Below are 11,182 nucleotides of genomic sequence, written 5' to 3' on the forward strand. Positions count from 1 at the left end.
CCTCAGCCTCCTGAGTAGCTGGGATTACAGGTACGCACCACCACACCCGGCTAGTTTTTCTATTTTTAGTGGAGACAGGGTTTCACTATGTTGGCCAGACTGGTCTCAAACTCCTGACCTCAAGTGATGTGGCCGCCTCAGTTCCCAAAATGCTAGGATTACAGGCGTGAGCCACCACACCTAGCCTCTCCTGTATACTTTCTACTTTTTAATAAGAAAGGTTTTAACCATCTTTAAATGTGATTCATTATCTTTGCTAATGTAATACTGTATTTATTATTATTGTCATATTTTTCTCAACTGAATCACAAGGCTTCATAGGTGTTCTGTAAGACCTCTTGACTCTCATTTTTGCAATATAGATCAATCACTTTAACAGGTATTTCAATCAATCTATCAATAGAGGCATACATGTTGTGATTTTCCAAAATGAAAAGTAGTATTTTTTTTTTAGTTTGCATGATGAAAGACATGATCTTGGAGCTTTCAAACAATGGGATATAATTTTAAGAGAAATTTGACAATAGAAGACCACAGACTACTCCTTCTCTACCCTCGAAACTCTCCATGCCCACAGGGCACAGTGACTCATTGCCTGTAGTCCCAGCACTTTGGGAGGCCAAGGTGGGAGGCTCACTTGAGCCCAAGAGTTCAAGGCCCACCTGGGCAACATAGTGGGACCCTATTTCTCCAAAAAACATTTTAAAACTTAGCCTGCACCAGCCAAGATGGCTCACGCCTATAATCCCAACACTTTGGGAGGCTGAGGTGGATAAATCACCTGAGGTCAGGAGTTCAAGACCAGCCTGGCCAACATGGTATAACACCGTGTCTACTAAAAATACAAAAATTAGCTGGGCACAGTGTTAGGCACCTGTAATCCCAGCTACTCAGGAGGCTGAGGCAGGAGAATTGCTTGAACCAGGGAGGCAGAGGTTGCAGTGAACCAAGATCATGCCATTGTACTCCAGCCTGGGTGACAAGAGTGAAACTCTGTCTCAAAAAACAAACAAACAAGAAACACTTAGCTGGGCATGGTGGTGTATACCTGTAGTGCCAGCTACTCGGGAGGCTGAGGTGGGAGGATTCCTTGAGCCTGGGAGATCAAGACTGGAGTGAGCTGTGATTGTGCCACTGCACTCCAGCCTGGATGACAGAGTGAGACCCTATCTCAAAACAAACAAACAAATGAACAAAACATCTCTCCATGCCCTAATCTAGATGCCTTGGCCCTCTCCCAGGTTCTGAGTCTAATCCTGTTTGGCCATAGGGGATCTAAGAAACCTGAAAATCAGCCTTCTCTCAGGTATGCTCTGCCTGGTCCTTATCACTGAGCTTCATCCCAGTTTCCTGCATCTCCCATCTCTTACTCCCACTTCAATAGCTGAATCCCCACATCCATCCCATTATTTTCCATGGAGTTTCAGCCTTGGTTTTTATTTCAGTTAGGTGTATGTTTGACAGTATGCAACAGAAATTCCAATAGTGGCTTAACCAAGCAAGTGCTCCTTTTTTTTTTTTTTTTTTTTTTCCACTTAACAAGATGTCTGGAACAGGCCATCCAGGGCTGGGACAATGGTTATTCAATGTCAGAGACCCAGCCTGCTTCTCTCTTCTTCCTCCACCATCTTTGGCTTATTGCCTTCCATCACTATGTACTGCCACAGCATGCAGCATGCAGCATGCGTATATTCAAGGCTAGAAAACAAAAGTAAGAAAAAATGTTCTTACCAGGTATGCTTAACACTATTTATCAGGAAAGCAAAAGATTTCTCAAAAGCCTGCCCCTTATTCCCAACAGACATCTTTTAATAGCTCTTGCATTAGAATCGAATCACATGGCTACCCCTCACAGCAAAGGAAGGAGGCTTGCGAAGCTTTGGTGTGGTAAACAATACTATCCTTCATAGTTTCTACCTTAGGTACTCTAGGCCTGTGATCCATCTTGCTCTTGACCTCCTGGGAAAAGGAATAGCACTGCCACAAACCAGGGCGGTGTTACCCACTTCCAGGCCTCCCTACTACAGACCACCAGTCTGGGATTCTATTCATTGCCCTGACATGACTGCATGGCTGTTAATCTCAGGAGACTGGTTGAACAGTTTCCCATTGCCTTAGCCATCAAAGTACCCATCCTATGCCAAGTGGGCAGTCTGAAACTCAGAGCTCCCTCCCTCATCACCCCTCACCAAACCAAGTTAGTAGAATTGAGCTCCCACAGTGACTATGGGACACAATTCAGCATTTCAGCCCTAGACTGCATTCTAAGAATATACCTGGGCCAGGTGCAGTGGCTCAAGCCTATAATCCCAGCACTTTGGGAGGTCGAGGTAGGTAGATCATGTGGTCAGGAATTTGAGACCAGCCTGGCCAACATAGTGAAACCCTGTCTCTACTAAAAATACAACAATTATCCAGGTGTGGTGGCAAGTGCCTGTAATCCCAGCTACTCAGGAGGCTGAGGCAGGAGAATCGCTTGTAATGGGAAGGCAGAGGTTGCAGCGAGCCAAGATTGGACCACTGCACTCCAGCCTGGGCAACAAGAGTGAAACTCTGTCTCAAAGTAAACAAATTAATAAATAAAATTTTAAAATATATACCTTACATATAGTAAGCCCTTAATGTAAATTTTTTGTTGAATCAATACATGATGGATAAAGATTAGAGTGACAGAAAGTCAGGCAAAGCCACAAATCCAAAAGAAATTAACTATGGTAATTCTTTGTTCTGTATGATACTCTAGGAGTACATGTTTCTATGTGATAAAAATTTTGATGTAGATGATTTGTTCTTCAGTTGCTATGCCACTTAGAGAATGCTGAAGGAAAAGGGTTTTTCTCCCCTTTCTTGGAGTCTTAAGGAAAAAGCCAGGCACACATCCTCATGTTACACTGAGAGCTAATTGCTGGCTTCCGTGTGTGAAGTTTTAATGTCCCAGATTTTATGAACCATGACATATAGACATGGGTCATCAGCAGCAGATGTACATATCTTTTTCTCTAGAATAAGTTTAGGAGAATATGATATAATTAAGGAATAGTTTCAACAAACATTGATATTTATTTTGTGTATGTGGGTTTTTGTTTTGTTTTGTTTTTGAGATGGAATCTTGCTCTGTTGCCCAGGTTAGAGTACAATAGGGCAATCTCAGCTCACTGCAACCCCCGCCTCCCAGGTTCAAGTGATTCTCCTGCCTCAACCTCCTGAGTAGCTGGGATTTCAAGTGTGTGCCACTACACCCAGATAATTTTTGTATTTTTAGTAGAGGTGGTGTTTTACCATGTTGGCCAGACTGGTCTCAAACTCGTGACCTTAGATGATCTGCCCACCTTGGCCTCCCAAAGTGCTGGGATTACAGGCGTGAGCCACTGTGCCTGGCCTTTTATTTTATTTATTTATTAGAGAATCTTGCTCTGTCACCCAGGCTGGAGTGCAGTGGCGTGATCTCACCTCAATCTCTACCTCCCAGGTTCAAGCAATTCTCATGTCTCAGCCTCCCAAGTAGCTGAGATTACAAGCATGGGCCACCACGCACAGTTGAAACATTGATGTTTAATTAAAAGCCATGTTCCCTTTAAATAATTCTTAAAGAATGTTTTCATTACATAAAATTATGAAATATAAGTAAGAAAAATGGTAAACATATTTAGGAAAGAAATATTTCACTTAGTACACGGTAGGTATTTGACAAATATTCCATATAGATGGCCCTTTAAATAGAAAAATGAATGAAAAGCCCTTGTGGTTTCCCATTAATTGTGGTAACGGCAAAGAATCTCTGTTTTATATATATACACACACATATGTATTACTCATCCTACATTACCATGATATTCTAATTATAAGTTTTACTTAGCATTGCTATCATATGCATAAATGTATCCAAAACTAAAGCAGAAGAAGAACAGAGCATACAAAAGTTTCCAGACAAAATGGAGACTCCTATGTTTCCTTCTGTCAATGCATGAGCTTCTAGGAAAAGAAAAACAATAATTATAGGGCAAAAGTTATTACAGAAGTTGCAAACATATCACTGAAGAAACTGCTGGTATTGACTTGCCTTGGTCTTTACCAGCTTATTTTAGGAAAATAAAAATCAGTGGACTTGAGTTAAATATAAAAACACATGAGAATATTTACTACAAATCATCAGGTGATTCTTCTTACAGTACAATCATAATTATCTAAATTACATCCTCACTGATATTTTTGTGGGGTTTTTTTGTTTGTTTTGAGACAGAGTCTTGCTCTGTCGCCAGGCTGGAGTACAGTGGCTGATTTCGGCTCAGTGCAACCTCTGCCTCCCAGATTCTCCCACCTCAGCTTTCCAAGCAGCTGGGACTATGGGCGTGCACCACCCGGCCCAGCTGATTTTTGTATTTTTAGTTGAGAAAGGGCTTTCACCATGTCGGCCAGGATGGTCTCTATCTCTTGACCTCGTGATCCACCTGCCTTGGGCTACCCAAAGTGCTGGAATTACAGGCGTGAGCCACCGAGCCTGGCCTCTCATTGACATTTTTTAAGGCAGAGTCATGTTCTGAAAGGACAGAATACCTACTGGAATTTTCTAACTTTATCAACTGATCCAGATTACAGGTGCCTATACTTTTAATCTTTTACCTACTGGAATTAAACTTGTAGTAAAAATAAATGTAAACTATGGAAACAAATTTATACACCCATTTTATTCCTCTGACCTTTGACTTTTCCTTCCCAATCAGAATTTCTGAATGACTTTGTAGAAAAGGGTAGGTATCAAGTATAATAGCTTACTGGTGATTGACTTGTTTGCAGGCAAAAGATTCTCCCTGTTAACTCAGCTGAGCAAGCTTGTGCAATTTGTGTGGGAGGATGGAGCTTTTGAGATACGTATTTATGGCTACCTCTGTGTATTTTCCTCTTTCTTGTCGCATATTGAGGAAGGTAGTAGGCCCCGTGCTTCTTTGCCGCAGGGGAATATTAATATGTCACAAGGGGGAAAGCAGAAGTGGCTTGCAAGATACTTCCCTTCTTGGTCTTTCTTTCTAAACTCCTAAACACACAGAGAGGTCTATGCTGGATTCCCTGGAAGGAAAAGAGAACTGGGTTTGCCTCTGTGGAAAAGGGTGGGTATGTCTTGAAATGAGAGATGTTTATCTTTCTGTGTCATTCTGAAGTCCTACTAAATAAGGGAAAAAAATTTTTTTTTCAATACATGACAAATTAGGATAAGAAATTTAAAAATTAAAAAAAAAGAAATTTACAAATTTTTAAAAAGAGAAAATGAGAGCTGTCTTCCATAGCTGTTCTCCTGCACTTTCGTGCCTGGTAGTGCCTTGAAAATAGGGCCAAGCATTTCTGGCTCGCCAAAGGCTCTTGTACCCAACAGTGGTATGAAAGCAGCAGAGTTCTTGGATCTGAGGGACTCTGAGGACTAAGATAGTGAACACCTTCCAGGGAAACCAGTGTGGGCAGATGAAGGAAGGGATCTTATTGTGCTTGAAGCTATGTAAGGCCTCTGCACCTTCCTGGAGGGGGTTGGGAACAACAGGGGAGGGTAGCCCCAGCAATGACTGATCTTGAATTTCTAACTTTCCTTGTAGAATGGGAGACTTGAAATCAAAGTTCATTTAATTCATGAAAACTAAGAAATATTAAATTTTTCACTCAGGAGAGTTTGAGGATTGAGATTCATAGCCAGAACAACTAAACAGAGATGCTTGAAAGCATAGACAAAGAAGATATACCTCCTTCCCCTACTGAAAAAGGGTAGTGGTCTCTTTCACCAATCGCTGGTATTCTTTAGAAAAAAAATCCAGTTTTGTTTACTGTGGTGAACCACCTGTAAGAACTAGCTGTGTTCATCTGAGAATGTGATCTTTAAATATATATGAAGCGGCTGGGCACAGTGGTTCACGCCTGTAATCCCAGTGCTTTGGGAAGCCAAGGTGGGTGGATCACGAGGTCAGGAGATCGAGACAATCCTGGCCAGCATGGTGAAACCTCGTCTCTACTAAAACACAAAAAATTAGCTGGGTATGGTGGTGTGTGCCTGTAGTCCCAGCTACTCTGGAGGCTGAGACAGGGGAATTGGTTAAACCCAGGAGCCTGAGGTTTCAGTGAGCCAAGATCACGCCACTGCACTCCAGCCTGGCGACAAAGCAAGACTCCATCTCAAAAAAAAATCATGTATATATATATTTATATATGTGTGTGTATGTGTGTGTGTGTGTGTGTATGAAGCATTTAGTGTACCAGTGTATACCAAATGCATAATATACATTTATATATTAATATACACATAATATACATTATTATAATCATATTTATAATACAAATGTATAAATAATTCATATATTAAATATAGAGTCCTGTATCATTCCTCAAACCACTCCATTCATGCAAGGAATTATTTCATTCCCCCATTCATTTGTTCCCTGAGCTCACAGACAACATTCATTCCCCAAGTGTATTCCCTGTTATGTGCTCTTATAGAACCCCTTTACCTGCCTTTGGTAATGCTCACTGTCTAACTTCTCTACTAGGCTGTAATGTCCATAAAAGAGGGCTTTGAAAGAAATTATTCTTCCTGGAGAACTGTTAAGCCCATTATTTGTTCCATTTCTGAAATACAGTGTAAAGACAAGAACAGGGAATGAAAACACTTTACCCTTATCTGTCCATGATCCAGCTTTGATGCCAATATTTTTACTCAAATAAAGGTGGAAATGGATACTAAGTTGTTGTAGAAATAGAAGTAGGAAAGGAAAGGGTAAAGTTTGCCATAAGTATTATAAGTTACTTGCGGAGGACAATATGATATTCTCTCCAATATTGTCACATAGTGAGTAAACAAAGTCACAAAAAATATTCATGGCTTCAAGTTCAATTTATTTCCAATGAGACTCTGGTCATTACAGCAAAAAGATTTTTTTTTTCTTGGATGCTTAAAATATAGGGGAGACAGTTTACTGTGGATAGATATCCGTAATGCATAATATTCTTAACAAAAGAGCAATATTTTTATTTTATGCTTCCTTTCTTTTCTCCAACTAAGTACTAATTCAGGTGTTTGGAATTACTTTTTTTTTTTTTTAATAGGCTATTTTTGGAGCAGTTTTAGGTTTACAGAAAAGTTGAATGGGAAGTACAGAGTTCCCATATGCTTCCTTCACACTTCCTCTCCAGCTTCCCTTTTTATTAACATCTTACATTACTGTGGCACATTTATTACAATTGATGAGGCAATATTGATATGTTATTAACAAAAGTCCATCATTTACCCTGGGGTTCACTCTTTGTGTTGTACATTCTACGGATTTTCACAAATGTATATTGTCGTGTATACATTACTACAGCATCAGGCAGAACAATTTTATTGCTCTAAAAGTACCCTATACATTACCTACTTATTCCTCCCCTGACCCCAGCTCCAGATATGGGCTGCGACATTTCACTGGTGCCCTACTGGTCCTACTTCACAGTACTACGCAGAGTTGGGCTCTGTTTTGTGTTAATGTTAGAATTATTGGGGAAAGGGTGTAATTGTCCAAGCAGGGTATACTGCTGAGTGTTTGTAATACTTGATTTGGACTTAAAATTTATGCTTCCACTTGATGTAAAAAAATATGCAGATATTAATATAATTTCATAAGCAGATATAGGGTTACAACTGAGCCTAGTTAAGTTTTCCCTTGGAAGCAAGCAGATAAATAGGTCAGGCAGAGGTTTTTAACTTATCCCTGTGTGTATCTGGAATAAGAGATCCTCCTTTCATGGTGAAAATGATAAAAGCATCTGCATATGGGGATCTAACATTTAAAAACTTTTCTCCCTTCTGTATAAAAGTCTTACAAAGAAGATTCTTAGAGTTTTTAAGAAACTTATTTGGTTATCTTATTCAATTCCTTATTTTTAGACAAAATTACCCTTAAGCCATTTTTAAAAGACTTTTTTGACAATTGTTATTTAGTTTCTATTTCATAATCATAAACTTAACTCTGCAATTGGATAGGCATGGAAAGAAACAAGGAAAAACATGGAACCCAAAGGGAACTGTAGTGAGAGCACAAAGACTCTAGGATACTACAAGCAAATGGGGTGGAGGGTGCTCTCCTGGGTTACAGAAGGAATAGTCTGGTGGTTAAGATAAAACACAAGTCACCGGGCGCGGTGGCTCAAGCCTGTAATCCCAGCACTTTGGGAGGCCGAGGCGGGTGGATCACGAGGTCAAGAGATGGAGACCATCCTGGTCAACATGGTGAAACCCCGTCTCTACTAAAAATACAAAAAATTAGCTGGGCATGGTGGCGCGTGCCTATAATCCCAGCTACTCAGGAGGCTGAGGCAGGAGAATTGCCTGAACCCAGGAGGCGGAGGTTGTGGTGAGCCGAGATCGCGCCATTGCACTCCAGCCTGGGTAACAAGAGCGAAACTCCGTCTTAAAAAAAAAAAAAAAAAAAAAAAAAAAAAAAAAACACACACACACACAAGTCAAACTTATTAGAGTTGCCCACAGTCAGCAATGGTGACCTTCTTGCTGGTCTCACCATTCCTGGACCCAAAGCGCTCTATGAGCTCCACGATACTCTTGCGTTCTTTCACTTTGCCGAAGACCACATGCTTGCCATCCAACCACTCAGTGCTGGCGATGAGGATTAAAAACTAGGAACCATTTGTGTTGGGTCCAGCAATGGCCACGGACAAGATGCCAGGAATTGTGTGCTTTAGGATGAAGTTCTCATCATCAAATTTCTTCCCATAGATGGACTTGCCACCAGTGCCATTATGGCTTGTGAAGTCACCACTCTGACACATAAACCCGGGGATAATTCAGTCAAAGTAGGAACCCTTATAACCAAATCCTTTCTCTCCAGTGCTCAGAACATGTAAGTTTTCTGCTGTCTTTGGAGTCTTGTCTGCAAACAGCTCGAAGGAGCCGTGGCCCAAGGGCTTACCTCAATGGTGGTGTAGAAGAACACAGTGGGGTTGACCATGGCCGATAGTACAGGGCTTCCAGCGGCAGCATCTGCAAAACCTAAAAAGACTTTTTTTAGAACTACCATAGAAATACATTATACATACCAGGAGCAGTGACTCACGCCTGTAATACAGCACTTTGGGAGGCTGGAGTAGGAGGATCACTTGAGGCCAGGAGTTCGAGACCAGCCTGACCGACATGTCCCTACAAAACTCTGTCTCTACAAAAAATACAAAAATTAGCTGGGCATGGTGGCTCACACCTGTAATCCCAGCTACTCAAGGAGAATTGCTTGAGCCTGGGAGATGGAGGTTGTAGCAAGCCCACATCTCACCACTGTACTCTAGCCTGGGCGACAGAGAAACTCTGTCTCAAAAAAAGAAAAGAGGAAAGAAATACATTATACAAAGTTCAGAACTCATGTTATTGTTTGACACCTTGCTGTGAAAAGTCTATCCAGACATACTTAAATTTCGTCATGTGATTATTCCCCACCTCATTCTTAATTCCTAAAGAGGAGGAACCCTATCTTCTAAACAGCAAATTTTCACAAATGTTAAGATTGTTAGGTCTGCTTCCACTATTTCTTCTCACAGCTAAATAATTCTGGCTTCTTTTCTCATCAGGTCTTACTTCCCATTCTTAAATTATCTTTGTAGAAATGATGAGAAAACATACAGTATAAGAATAACAACTTAGTGTCATGAAACTGTCCTCCAGTGTACCAGGTCATTTCTCACTTACAAATACTCACAATGTCCACTGCACTTTCTTCCATGGAAGACTCTCCCTTAAAGTTTCTGAGCTTCTTCTTAACATGTGATTTAATTAATTAGCTCTGTGAGTGCAATATGTAAGACATGGTATGGTTCTAGTCATCATGGGGTTTATAATTTATTTGGAGTGACCTCAAACTATAAAAAGTGGACATAGGTCTGGAATACACGATGTAGACCTTACATATTATAAACATTCTGAAAGAGAAAGGGAATTCCAAGGCTGATTTGGGGAATGTTTCATGGATATGTACTGGGAGTGGCTGGGAAGGTTTTAGGATTTGGATGGGCAGGGAGGGGGAAATGAAGATAGTCCAGACAAGGAGTCTAACAAGAGCAAAGCCTTGAAAGCAAACTCCATAAACTTGAGTAAGAAAAGATGAGGTCAGCCAAGTGGGGGCAGAGAAGGAGGGGGTTGTGAACAGCTTTGAAATCAGTCAGAGGAGCTAATTGGAAACTGTTATAAGAAACCAGGAATTGTTGTAGGCTTAAAAAGATTCCTATTTTAATCCCGACTCTTGTTGCAAACGATAGAAACAGCCAGTTTTGGCAGAAAGGAGAATCTATTCGTCTATATAGCCAAACCTAGGGAAGGAGGGAAATAGAATTGGTCCTCAGACAACCTGAACCAAGGATGCGTATAACCACTAGGATTCTCTCTCTCTCTCTGTTTTCTTCATCTTTGCTTTGCTGACATGTTTTCTATGATATTAGAGCCATAGTCACCAGCATTTTCTGGTTTGCATTTTCCTGAGACTCTCATTAAAAAATGAACTTTTTTTCCTAATTCCAGCTAAATGAGAGAGCAGAAGGAAGGAAGGAAGGAAGGAGGGAAGGAAGGAAGGAAGGAAGGAAGGAAGGAAGGAAAGAAAGAAACTCGAATGCCTTTGGTTACCTTAGTGTGTATCACATGTTCTCTCCTGCAACCAGGGTAAAGAAAGAGGTACCTCTTTAAACCAACAAAAATCAGAAGACAGAAAGAAAAAAGAAAAAGAAAGAGGTGCCTTAATTGGCAGCATCCCTAAGAACTACAGGGTTTAGTTAGGGGCTGGGTTGGGAGGAGCAGTTCCAAAAGAAATTTGCTGTCTCAAGAAGAAAAAAGAGCAGGACAGAGGAAATAGCAGATGTACCCTATAGTAACATTTATTGAATCGTTCTTGTTGTTGACACTCTACACAAAAGTAGTGCAAGATTGGGCCGGGCACAGTGGCTCACGCCTGTAATCCCAGCACTTTGGGAGGCTGAGGCGGGCGGATCACGAGGTCAAGAGATCGAGACCATCCTGGTCAACATGGTGAAACCCTGTCTCTACTAAAATACAAAAATTAGCTGGGCGTGGTGGCACCTGCCTGTAATCCCAGCTACTCAGGAGGCTGAGGAATTGCTTGAACCCAAGAGGTGGTGGTTGCGGTGAGCCGAGATCACGCCATTGCACTCCAGCCTGGGT

Source organism: Saimiri boliviensis, chromosome 5, assembly GCF_048565385.1.
Source record: "Saimiri boliviensis isolate mSaiBol1 chromosome 5, mSaiBol1.pri, whole genome shotgun sequence".
NCBI lineage: Eukaryota > Metazoa > Chordata > Mammalia > Primates > Cebidae > Saimiri > Saimiri boliviensis.